Here is a 14301-nt window from a genome sequence, read left to right on the forward strand (position 1 = left end):
AGGGAGGGAGGGAGGGAGGGAGGGAGGAAGAAAGAAAGAAAGAAAGAAAGAAAGAAAGAAAGAAAGAAAGAAAGAAAGAAAGAAAGAAATGCAAGGCATTTAGAACAATGTCTGCCAAGTATTCTAAACTGTCCATATTTTACCCTTTATTACAATTTTAAATCTTTTAACATATTGTTTTTACACCTCCTTGTTGTTTTCAATTAATCAATTACCTAATATATTGGAATTTATAAAGACAATGTTCAGAAGATAGTATAACTCCTTACTGGTAACCAATAATTAATAGTAATATAATTGCAATGGACTGCAATACAGTGACTTTCTTGAAGAGCTTCCAAGATTCAGTTAGCTTTTTTTTTCTATTTTATGTATATTTCTTTTATTATTAGACTTTCAGCTTGTTACTATTTTCAAATTGTTTGCTTCTGTTTCTGCCTCTAACATTTGTCTATAACTCATTACAATTGAACATGATAATGGAAATAGAGGCTATAAAAAGCAGCCCATGACAGCTAATGGAAGAGTCAACCGGGCTATAAATATTTTGACTCTTTGGATTCCCTTCCCTCCTCTGTCTCACCACACCCAAATGCACTACTATTTTCTTGGTTCAAGCTAAGGTTGCAGGCTTGAGATTGATGGGAGATGAGCCTTGTCAATGAGCCATCACACAACTCTCTAGTTTTCAAGTTCCTAGTCAGATTTAGAAAGGATAGGTGATTTTGCATGAATAATCTAAGTTTGTCACAGTCATTCACAGGAATTTCAAGAGCACAAATACTTTTATGTGAAGATACTAAAATGATTCAGCTGCTCAAACTTACGTCTGTATGGAACTCTGGCTTCCAAAGTTGCCTGCTATTTCTTCCACCATTGCACACTTTGTTGGCGCTCTTGTGTTCATGTGTTTTCGCCTCCTTAATTCAACTTTAACCTTCTTTATTACAGTTCTTTTATTTGTTCATGAGGGCAAATGTGATTTGCTTTATTTTGTTCTAATGTAAGCCACTGATGATTTACTCCTGGCTTTTATTTTGGGGGGTGATGTTTGAAATTGTGTTTTTCTCACAGTTCAGCAACTTTTGGCTATTGCTCCCAACTTAATTTCCTAGAGGAAAATTAACCTCATCACAAAGAGACGAAGTATAGTTCATATTTGCTGGCTTTGTATTTCCAGATTGCTTAAATTTGTTATTCTTTATTTCTTTTGCCTTACCATACTCTAGCTCTTTGGAACACATTATTGAAATTGGATCTTAACGAGAACATTTGAAAAGAAAGGAAGGTCTCTACAATACAGACTTGGTCACTTTAAAGGCAAAATGTGTTTTGCTCAAGTTCTGACGAAGTAGTCTAAGTTGGCTCTGATCTTGTAGTATTTCTATTTTAGGTTCCACAGGGTTGCAACCACACTTGTTTGACAACACGCTCACTCATTATCTTGTATTATCATACTGTAACTTTTTTTTTAACTTTAAATATACTAAAGTGAATTTAAACTTCAAAAAAGACTGTTCATCCATTTAATAGTCCTAAGAAACATTAAAATTAACCATAGTGTCATGTCTTTTATATCTATTAGTTTTAAATTATGCCCAATAGTTGTACATACTCAAGGGATGCAATATGGTGTTTTGGCTTGCATATGCTAGGTACTTCATTTGTGGAACATATAATAATAATATGCTAAACATTGTATCATACATCAGTGTTTCAAATACAGAATAAAGTCCCTAAATTAAGGAGAGAGGGATACAGGCTCTTAAGCAAACTACAACCAACTTTTACCTTGTTCATCCTTGAAAATGATTAAGACTTTGAGAAGGATAGATCAAAATTATCCCAAATACTGGAGAATCTGGACTGTATAGGTTGTAAAACTGGAAAAGTAGACTGTACCCTTGAATAATAAATTAGTAAATGCATTTCTGATGTGCACAGTAACGTGGCCAGTGGACAACACCATCTTAAAGCTGTACCTAATCAAATAGCCAAAAGCAAAATCAAGACCTCCCTGATTGCAAACTTGCAAGAGCCATAGTTTACCTGTCAATTTGGAGCTAGAATCTGAAAATAGAACCTCTAGTAAGTAGACGGGGTCCCCATTAGAGAGTTGGGGTTATCAACCTACCTTCAAAATTTTTGGCCCAGAATTGTTCCTGTCTAAAAGAAATGCAGGGACATGAATGCAGCAGAGACAGAAAGAAAGGCCATCCAGTGTCTGGCCCAACTTGGACTCCATCCCATGCTTAGGCACCAAACCCTGACATTATTGCTGATGCTATGTTGTACTTGCAGACTGGAGCTTAGCATGGCTGTCCTCTGAAAGGCTCTACCAGCACTGACTGAGACAGATGCAGATACTCAAAGCCAATCACTAGACTGAGCTCAGGGATCCCTATGGAAGAGTTAAGGGAAGAAAATGAAGAAGATATCAACCCCATAGGAAGACCAACAATGTCAATTAACCCGTATCCCTGGGAGCTCCCAGAGACTTAGCCACCAACCAAAGAGCATGCACAGGCTGGTCTGAGAGTCCCTGCACATATGTAGCAGATGACTACCTTGTCTGGCCTCAGTGAGAGAGGATGTGTCTGATCCTGGAGAGACTTGATACCCTACGTAAGGAAGATGGATGACCTGACTGATGCCTGTGGACAAAAGAAACCCAAGAATGAGAATTATCTCTAGAGTGTGTAGAAGCTCCCACAGACAACTGAGCTCCTGTATCTTTCTGGTGTCTTCATTCTGACTTCTGAATAAATGATCATGGACTTATCAGGGTGGTATTCAGGTAACAAGGACCTCAGACACCTAGACACCAGCCCTGGAGTTTGAGATTAAACTCATGGGGACCTCCCTTGCATTTTATCCTGTGTCTACTTGCTGCCTAGTTGTGAACTAAGTACTTTCTCGTTTTTCTTCGACCTTTTTCTTTTGTTCCTAGGGTACCCTATCCTATCTTTAAATTATGCAGGCACAAGACCTCAGTGGTTGGATTTAGTTTGAGGGCACATCAGTTGTGGAAGGAAGCTATCAACATTTTCTTTAATTCTCCAAAGAATTCCCATGTAGATAATGAATTACATGGCCACCTACCCACTGAGCCCATACCAGGCTCCACTGAGCACAGCTCACTAGGTTAAGCCAGCTTTAGTAGGATTTTCTGCCCACAACTGCTCTTCCATCTTAGGAATAATGAAGGACATGAAAAAAATGGAAAGCTATGGTTGTTTTTATTTCTTATTCCTATTCTCAATCCCTCTATCCTCCCCAACATGGAAATCTTTTCTTAGATATCTAGAGTAAAACCTGCAATGACGCAGCCAACCCACATAGCAAATTCTCCAGAGATCTTAGGTAACCACTCTTCATGTATGTTCCTATTTTAGGGTATTTATTCTATTAAAATATTAATAATTAATCAGCAAACTTTCTGAAACCTGGAGGAGTTTATCAGGAAACAAGTGTTTAGATTAGTTTTGACAGAGAATTATAATAGTTATCACATGTACATGTCTGAATATAGATATACATGTTCAAATTTCCAATGAACTTCCAGAATGTCTTAGGTTAAAATATAAGGACATAGAGGACAGAGAAGGGAACTAAAAGTGAAGAATAAGGAAAAGGAAAACCAATAATTTCAAACAGTGGATCCATCAAGTGAAGGTGGCATCTCAGATGCCAGTTTTAGGCAGTCACAATAGTATGAAACTATTTCTCATTTAATAGCTGTCAAACTCTTTTGAATGAATGGTGTTCAACATCAGACAAAAGCAATGCATGATGCTATCATGCCCTTGCTGTACCAATAGATGCTCAGTTTTTTGTTAGAACAATGATAGTTATGAGTCCACCATTCTATGTTAAATTAGATTTGCTTCAGACTAGAAGGTGCCACCAGCTTAGGTGAAAGGCAGAGAAATGAAACCATTCAACAGGATATGAGTTTTTGAGACTGTAAGAAGCCAACTGCTAATCAATTTAGCCATTTAATGGTCAATTTGGACTGACATCTTCTTGGGTTGTGGCTGTCTCACTGCACTTAGTAGATGTATTGTAGCTTATATTTCATCTTTGCTGCATTCTAGTGTGAGTCACAGCTGAACCATCTAATATATTCTTTTCACTCAAAGCTCTCTGACTATTTTCCCCATGGAGTATTACACATAAATCTTATTCAGTGCATTGTTCTTTTCTTTTTTTTTTTAAATTGGAGTAAATGAAATATATAGTCATTGATTTTTGAAAGCTGAAGTTTACAAGGAAAGATGATGGTAGATAATAAAATTCTGAGAAGCCTTAATAAAATTATCATAATCAATAATTTTAATGGTGAAACTCTATAGCAACATAAAAGAGAATTATCTCAGTTATCAGCCTTTGGTTGACTGGCATATGTGGGTATGTTATATTTGAAATCAGAGTATAAATTTCTGTATTATTTTTTCTTTAGGGTAACATGCTTTTCAGTTGGTATAGATTGTATAAAACCCGGAAATTGAAATGTCATACAGTGAAAATTTGAGAATAAGTGTATCTTGACTGAGATTACACCAGTCTGCCTATAAATTGGCAGTCATCTGGATTACTCTTTTTGTTTAATCTCCTTGATGTTCTACTTTTCCTAAATCTGGGTTGGTTATTGTTGGTACCTGCTTCCCAGTCTGTAACTTGTTCCTAGAATTTTATCTAGCCTGATCTATGGACATTTTGTACACTGACTTTGGACATAAGCTTTTGAGGTTCTGTTCTGTAACCAGGTCAACTAATTTTGTCTGTAAGCAGTTCACTAACTCATGTGATGGCATTAAATAATGTGTTCTAAGTGATCTAGGAATGACTTATTATAGATGGGAAGATATGCAGAGATAAATGAAAACACTACAAACAAACTTAATGAAAGAAACTAAAAATTCTACAGATTTTGGAACCCATAAAGGCATCCTGAAATCAAGCCTTTATGAATGCCAAGGTGATATTTAAGTTAATGTTGTAAAATATATTTCTGATTCATGTACATTATAAAAACTCTCTCTGTCTCTGTGTCTCATCTCCGTCTCTGTCTCTGTCTCCCTCTCTCCCTCTCCCTCTCCCTCTCTCCCTCTCCCCCTTGCCCCCCTTCTCTCTCTGAGTGTGTGTGTGTGTGTGTGTGTGTGTGTGTGTGTGTGTGTGTGTGTGTATATGTGTGCCTGTAAGGACTGTGATCAGAATTTTTAAGAGATTGTCAGCATGATCATTTTAGTTACACCATTATTTACCACGGGAACAATACAGAAGCAACCTCTGTGTCTATCAACAGAAGAACTGGTAAATCCAATATATAAAATTCAGCCAAAAAGAGAAAGGAAATTCAGTTATTTATATTCCTTTTTTGTTAGATTATAATTCTTAAATTTTTTAATTCAGGATTTTATGAATTATGAGTTATAAATATTGGCTTAACATGTGAGGAAGTGCCAACAAAGGCTTAAGTACAGACTTTATCACTGCTTTAAGAGACAAATTTCACCTACAGTCTAGCAAACAGATTTTATAATGCCTCAGTTTTATAACTAGGATTCACTGTGTTTGAATATGTCTTGAATTGAGGGAAGAAGAATTAGAGTCACCAATATTCTGAGTGGCATAGTCAGCTTAACTATAAGAGCAGTGGCAGGACAAACTTTTGAATTGCTATCAGAACCAGGGGTTAATTGTTCAGAATCATTGTTCAGAAAGGTACCAGAAACCACAGAATAACACACTATAGCCATTCCTTTCAGCCGCCACAAGAATTACATGGTAAGAGTCTATTGTAAAGCTACACACACGTTGACTGTAGGACACAGAGAACTCACACTCAAAATGAACTAGAAGCTTCCTGCCTGCTAAGTGATTTCATATTTGTGAAAGATGCTCTACAGATAGCTGGAAGAGAGAAGTCATGAGGTGTCTTTCCTAGTGGTAGACTTTGAATGCTATTATACTGACTTGACAGGGAAGATCCGCCTACTTGTGCAATAGTGGGAACTATTACTGAATAGCCATCCCCTTATGATTAGAATGGAGGCTTATATCACAATAGGAAATAAATACTTGATAGAAATGCCCATGGCTACTTAGAGAGATAATATACCCTCAGAGGACACTTACTATTATGGTTTTGCTAAAGCAACATGATGTAAAACTATCTTCAAAATATTGTTTATTGCTACTATAGATAGGATGATACTCTCATCCTTGATCAGAGAAGTAGCTTGCATTTCAGTTAAATAGCAATGCATGAAGAATAGCTGCTTAAGGTGCAAAGAATAATAAATAATTACTGCCTATATCAATGGTGTTCAACCTTCCTAATTCTCTGATTCTTCCATAGAGTTCCTTATATTGTAGTGACCCCAACCATAAAATTATTTTCTTTTCTACTTTATACCTGTAATTTTGTGACTGTTATGAAACACTATGTACATATTTTTGAAGATAGAGAATTGCCAAAGGGGTTGCAACCCATAGGTTGAGACTGTCCTCTGGCCATGCCACCACAAACACAGTGTGCCACTTGAGAATGACAGAAGGGGCACTGAAATCATGAACTCAGGAGGTGTGGTTTCCTCCACTGGGATTCACAAAATCGGGCCAGTAAACATTTAGTTCTGGCTGTTCTATTCATTGGATGAAAACATCTTCCCAATGTGAGGTCTTTCTTAGCTGATATTGTATTACCCAGGAGATATAGAAAAGGACCACGACAGAGAAAATGAGATATATTTCTATAAGTTAATTCAACATAAAGAAAGATATCATTATACCTGGAAACTACTGGGTGTTAATAGATGCTAGGGAAGTGGGATGTCTCCTTCTTCCCACTCAATGGTAAGTTCTATTGGTGAGTCCACCATTTTCCTGGGGGTTGCTTTACACTATACCTTATAGACAGAGCCCTAGTTAGATTATGTGAGTCAAAACATAAGATGAAAATCAAAACTAAATGAAGCAAAATGCCATTACAATGGGAAGGAGAGCTGCTGGGATGAGGGAGATCTTGGGGGGAAAGGAGGGGATTAAGAGAGTGTAAAGGGAGGCGAGTCCTCTCGGGATGCATTACATACATTTATGAAGTCATCAAAGACTAGTCTTTATTTTTAAAGAAGAAAAAACACAATCTAAGTTCATGAATTTGAATGTATGCAAGGACACACAGGGTATCAAGTCTGTGGAAGGTGGTTTCAACACAGTGAACTTTCATAACTAGTTAGACAATATAATTATAGAACTCCAGGCACCAGGATGAAAGCTGTTCATGTGACCAATGTCCATTTGAATGTTTCTATGCCATTTTCATGGTTCCCTAGGAAGGTCTCCTACTGAGATTGTGAAAACTACCATATTGTGCTTGTCTTCTCTACAAAACAAGCATGCTGGGGAAAAGCCGAAACTTTTTGAAATTAAATATTCTTACAAGCCTAGTCTGTTAAACCTTTGACCAGAAGCAGCGGGCCAGAGGCCATTTAAGACCTCAAAGGAGAGGAATGCATTCTTGGTCTCTGTTTGAGAAATAAAAAGGGATCCAGAAATGAATGTAGCTTGTACCGTCCCCAGCAACCCTAAGACCTTTGGACAACAGTATTAGATGCCAACGGATCTATGCAATGTTTTTTTAAATCCAGAATGGGACATTTCCTGGAAGCCCAGAGAACTCTTGGGACTGCCTCTTTACTTCTTTTCATTGTGCTGAGTGCGCCTGACATTTTAGGATCCCAGAGTCCTCCCAAATCATTGTAGGTTCTCAAATATGAAAATTAAACATAATAGCTGCCCACCATTTTCAAATTGGAGAGCAACAATAGGGAAACTTTGAAATAAAACTGAGCTGAATGACAATGAATTAGTTTTTAATCTCACTTTGCACTGGGCAAAACCATGACCAACTTAGGACTCTATGGTCAAGGGAAGATAGAATCTATGGACCAGAGCCAAAGTGGCAACCTATAATCTGTGACTCACACAGTGAAGACTCTGTTGAACTGGAAAACTTCACTCTTTTTGTTTAAAGTGCACAATCTAGAAGATTCCACTGGACACAGTTTATTCATTCAACAACTATGATCCCCAAAGAGTCAGCATCTGGTATTCTAGCTGAAAACCGAACATTCGAATTATAGACATTTTGAGTTTGATTTTTTTTTTTTTATGAGCAGGACCTTATGTTCAGCTCTTCTTTCAATCAAGAACTTTGATACCGACACAATGAGGTTGATACCCAACTCTGCTATGGAGCTATCCACAGTTATTTTCAGCTATCATCAGCAGAGTGAGCTGAGTCAAAAAAAAGGTGGACCAACAACAGGGAGACCTAATTGCTTGGTATAGGAGAACAGAGTACAATAAGAGAGATCCTGGTTTATAAGGAAAGAAGCAGTAGCCACATAAATATATGCAAACCAGAATCTTAACCAGGTCAAGAGATATGACACAGCATATCCATGGCAACCACCATATGAAAGCATTCTATTCAAAGCCAAGGGCTCTATCTTTCAGTGTTTGGGAGGTAAGACTTTGCCTAGCTGATGTTGTATCACCCAGGAGATGTGGGAAAGAGGACGACTAACACAAGGGAAATGATGACTGTGTTACAAATTAAGCTTATGGGAAGAAAGATAGAATCTTTGTTAACAGTCAATGGAGGCTGGTAGGGGTTATAGATAGGCTCATGATCAGCATTAATATTGGCTTGTGAAAATAAAAGGCCAGAATCCCAGAAATGTAACAATAAATAAAGATATAGAGAAATGTAACAATAAATAAAGATATAGAGACCATGAATTTGTGAGAAAGCAATGAGGTGGGAATAAAATGGGTAATGAGGTGAAAATGAGGTAAGCAAAGGGGGTAAAATACTGTAATTATATTGCAATTTCAAAGATTAAATATGTATTTGAAAGAATATCTCTTGTGAACTAATGATTCTACAATAAATTCTGAAGACAAGGTTTGAATAGTGGTTAGAGAGTTGTGTGTGAATCTCTGGGTCCTGCTCTGGCATGCAGAGCTTACTCCAGTGAGGTTTAGAATTGGAAGCACTAGCATAATTCCTATCCAAGGAAAGGCAGGACATTGACTTTCCATTTCCATTCTCTCTCTCTCTCTCTCTCTCTCTCTCTCTCTCTCTCTCTCTCTCTCTCGTTATCCTGTGTATTGCTTATTTGTGTGCACTAGAACTTGTAGTGGGTGACTCTCCATTTCTAATCTGATAAGACATGCTTCACCTCAGTGGAGAAACATCAGTCATAGCACATATAATACCTTGTCCGTTTATTTACTCCATGAGAACCAAGTGACAGAATCTCCAGGGCCCAAATGTTTGGTTCTTACCCCACTTCTCCAGGTGAGACTGATAAGCAGCTAGACAGGTCCCTAACATATCGTCCAAGGCTAGACAACCCCTATTTCATAGCCTCAGGACCAATTTCAGGTAATTCTATTATTTTAGATATATCCATGAGTAAAGGGGAGCTCAGGATACCTATGCGGAACTGCAAGACTGAATAATGGATATCCGAAACCGAGGTTTTTTGATACCTAAACTTGATTGAATCCATATTAATAACTATATTAAATCAATCCCAAATGGTCTACTTACTATGTTTAATATTTTTAACTCAGAAAGTAAGGCCATATACCAAAAGCAAAATTTGAAATTAAAAAGAGAAAAAGGGTAGATCATATTTACAGAAGACCTAAGAGAGTTATAATACGAGTGGCACACCTCTTAGAAGGATGAACTCTTATAGGTCATACTACCCTTTCAAGGGCATGCATGATGAGAGACATAATCAACTTTCTCTTACTCTCCTAATTCTAGAACAGTTTGTCTAAAGACCCCATCTTTCCATATGGATGCTACAATTCAAATGGGAGTCACACTGGTGAATTAGGGAAAAACCAATAGTTACACAAATGATTACTTTCATAATACAATTCACATCGTCTGTATTAGTCCTTAGCAGGGATTGGTTAAATGTTGTTTTTAAAAGTCAGGAGAACAAATTATGATCACGTTAAGTATTAACAATTCATATTGATACACCAAATGCAAATGAATTATTATAATTCTAACTTCCCCAAATTTTATGACTCGGATTCTAGTTCAATTAGCAGATTGCCCAATAACTCATCAGATTATTACTCAGAGTATGAAAGTAGGAGGGTAACTGTAGAGTGAGTGAAAGAAGCTCACAGAAGAGGAAGGGGGCTTGCATTTCTTATGGGTCTTGTCTGTACTGCTTGTAAAAGTAGCAGCTTATAATAGCTAAGGGCTAGCCATGGCAGGCAAGGTGCCAGGATCCCGAACGCTCCACAGCAGGTTCTTTCTACTGTGCTTTATATTCTCTCCAAATGCCTAACAAAATACTTCCACCCTTCTATTTCAGTTTTTCCTGACCAAAATCCACATGGCACATTGAACAAGTCCATCAGCTGAGACGATTTTATGGATCCAGCATTAACACTGCTCTGATAATTTTGTAAAGTGTTGGAGGTATCACAACCAGAATAGCCTCATCCAAAAGGAAAAAGACGTCTAGAAGGAATGTGCTTGAGAGATCACATAATACAGCAAATAAAACATAAGCCATGTTGAACCAAATACTGTCAAACTCCAATCTGTTCGAAATAAACACACCAATTCCAATAGCATTCCTCATCTGTTTTAATCCTGGGGTTGTCACATCAAAAGTTCTACTCTTGAATGAACAAAATTACACAAAATACAGAATATGAATTCCTTAATAGTATAGTCCAACTTGCAAAACCTGCTTCATCCGTTCTGACCATCACTTCTAAGGAGTGCTAGAAATTTTACAGTAACAGATTATCTCTTGGTTTCAGCTTACCTGGGTGATATATCTAACCACATATGCCAAGCAAACACCCATATTGCAACTGTCAGTTCAGATCTGGATATTATCTGTTCTTTTTGGCTCTCAAACATTTCCCAAAGATTGTGCACGGGAATGGAGCGGGTGGAATGGGACAGAAAAGCAGAGTACAGCCATGAGCTATCCCCATCCTGGGATTGTCACTAAAAGAAAAAAAAAAAAAAAACAATGCACTTACTTGCTGCCAAATGCTAGTCTTCACTAAAAACTCCGAGCAAGAACCCCAGAGGCAAGGCTCATGAGAGCCCTTTGCTCTCCTGGGCTTGTCTTTCTTCTCAGATCTCTGCCACGGGAGGTTGTTGCCCTGTGGTTGCTGTTCACTGCTTCTTCCAACTACACACTCACCCACCTGGCTGGCTCCACACTCACAGATCCAGAGACCACCTACAGACAGATGCCTAGCAAGTCTTGTAGCTGTTTTTGTTTCCTTTGCCTTCCTGCCTCCCTTCTCTTGGCCACTCCCCCACCCTCATCTCCAGGCCAGTCTGTGACTCTAGAAGCTGGATAAGCGTGGGCGGCTGATATTGACAGAGACCCAGCTGCAGAGGCAATAACAGCTTCAGCAGTGGCTTTGCATTCTGCTCCCTGGGAAGGAGCCAGTCAGTCAAGGGGGATTAGGATTTTGTGAAGAGAGGGAGAGAGCTGGGCAAAGACATGAAAGGTCTAAAACATGGGAGAACAGCAAAAGCAGGATGATGCTAAATTGTGTGTTTGTATGCCACTGAGTGTGTTGAAAAAGGGAGGGGAGTATAGTAAGGGGAGGATGGTAAAGGCAGGGTCCTGATCTGCAGAAAGCTTTCCCTGCGCAAGTCTGGCTGCCCAGTAGAACACATGGGGCTAACTGCCAGCCTGGACTGTGAGGCTTCAGGATGGGAAACTGGACATTGCAGTGGATGCTGTTCTGAGCAGGTGTGCAAATGCTTAGGAGATACTTTATTGGGAGACTAAAACCAGTGCATATTTGTGTCGTGCTCTGGCTATTGGAAGAGAAGTGAGGCACAGAGGAGACTGTTATTGTTCTTTTAAAAAATTGGCATGTTCTACGTCTAGAGTGTGTTCTGAGGTGTGTAGGGGAAATGTAGTAGTTTTTTTGTTTTCTGAGATGGAGCAGAAGTTTGAAACAACACAGACCATTCATTCATAGACCATATAATCCTATTTTGTACAGGTTTTATTAAAACTATGATGTGTTAAAAATCAGCATATGTCCATGAATAAAAAAAATATTTTACAGAATTTAACCTAGGACTATTGTCAAACCTAAAAATAAAAGTAACAAGTTTGCAATGCCAAACATCCACTTGATTTCTTTCTCAAAGATGGTACATGGATTTTTCAGCTTTTCTTGCCCACATTTTGTAGTGTTATTACAAAAACATTTCCTAGTGTGGAAAGCATTGTCATGGGGGTAATGTGCCGTGCTTACCAACACAATCCTATGTATCGTTTATTATATCCAACCATAAATAATTTTGTAAAACATTCTCAAAGCAAATAAAATCCAGGTACAGGTCAGGGCGGAGCTCAAATATCCTACCTCTATCTGAGCAGCTATTGGTGACTGTTAGAAATTTGGGTAAAGACCCCTGAATGCTTGTCTAGTACCTATACACATTAGCGGTGCTAAATGGACCTAGGGGGTTAACAGCCACAACGAAGAGGCATATAGAATTTGGAGGGAAAATGGTTGGAGGGGGGATGCTTAGAAATTGAAGGGGAGGCAATTAGCTGTGAGCTAGGACAAATTAAAATTTGTATGACATTCTTAAGCAGTACCTACCAGATATCTCAAATGTGTAATAAGTTACTTGAAAGGAGCACTGACAAGAACAATCTTACATACATGTTTTTCTGTGTGAGAAAACAGGCAGCTGCCAACTCATGATCGGAGAAGTGAGGCTCAGAGGAGAGCCTTCAGACTGGGTTTAGGTCTTGAGGTCGAAAGTTTGGTTTTGAAACAGTATATTTAAATTAAATTACTCTAAAATAAATAACCCGCTAACACTGTTAGACAATGGAATTTGCTGAAACATTCCTACAGTCATTATGTTCCAAGGAGTAAACTAAACTCTTTCTGTTTTTCTCAAGCAGAAAGATGTATGGAAGGTGGGCCCTGCTTTATACATCTTGCTTCGGACCTTGTCTAGTCTTGTCCATAATATAATATAATACAATATAATATGATATAATATAATATAATAATATGATTGACCATCTTATTGTATTTTCTAAGCTGTCTTCTGCACATATTCAAATTACAGAAGCTGTGCACCTATTTTTCTTTTGCCTCATCAAGAAAAACATACTATTTTGAACAGCCCCTTGACCTGGGATCACTGTTTTTCTTATAGCCTGTGTAAACAGGGGATGTTTATTCTAACACCAACAGATCAGTATCAGAAATGCAGATGGATCTGGACTTCGTTTTTATCTATATAATCATCCCAGAATTTACATAAGCCTGAGTAAATATAAACACAGTAAAATATTAAACAATTCTACCAAACACAAGTACATCCTTTTTAAAAATTACACCTTGGGCGTCACCTGCATTCTGTTAAGTTTATCTTAACATACACACACATACACACACACACACACACACACACACACACACACACTTAAACACACACACATAAGCACATACACATAAACACACACACACATATATATATGCATTGTGAATATATATAAATTATGATTATATATTCTCTCTCTCTCTCTCTCTCTCTCTCTCTCTATATATATATATATATATATATATATATATATATATATTACAATGCAACTAACTCAGACCTAAATTATGATTATATATTCTCTCTCTCTCTCTCTCTCTCTCTCTCTCTATATATATATATATATATATATATATATATATATATATATTACAATGCAACTAACTCAGACCTAAAGTTAAGGGATTATCCTAGAAGGAGTTGGGGAAAATTGTAATAGCCAGAGGACTAGAAGGTCTCCTATGAGATCAAATATCCTAGAACCAACAAAGAAGCTACATTTGAGATAACTCAACAATATGGATGCTTAAACAAATCCTGAATATGGCAACTCCAATAGACATTCTATTTTGGAGGAGAAAATTTTACTGGGGTCCAACCCTTTGACGAAGAATTGTCCATAGCTATGAACTTCTGAAAGCAGAAAAAGTAGTCTTCCCAGGGGTGAACTCTTAATTAACTGTCCAATATGAAGTAGTTAGCCCTGTATGCAGTCATGCACACACTAGTAAGAATATAGGGCTTTAGCAGGTTGTATATGTGTATGTATTTACGAAGAAACTCCTGGTCTGGATAGGGTTGAAAGAAGATGCAGCGTAGGACTCTGGTGGGGCTCTAATACTGATGGTCTCTGGAAA

General features: G+C 37.8%; 1 protein-coding gene across 1 annotated transcript in view; it reads right to left on the reverse strand.

Annotated features, from left to right (window-relative positions):
* The window catches only part of Scn7a (sodium voltage-gated channel alpha subunit 7), an 85238-nt gene extending 73948 nt beyond the window's left edge, over window positions 1-11290 (reverse strand). Inside the window, exon 1 of the mRNA XM_029537080.1 lies at window positions 11104-11290. The gene's annotated coding sequence lies outside the window, so the exon portion shown is untranslated. The remainder of the gene's footprint in view (window positions 1-11103) is intronic.
* Window positions 11291-14301: the final 3011 nt, after the last annotated feature.

The sequence above is a fragment of the Mus pahari genome, chromosome 3 (assembly GCF_900095145.1).
Source record: "Mus pahari chromosome 3, PAHARI_EIJ_v1.1, whole genome shotgun sequence".
In the NCBI taxonomy this organism is placed as follows: domain Eukaryota; kingdom Metazoa; phylum Chordata; class Mammalia; order Rodentia; family Muridae; genus Mus; species Mus pahari.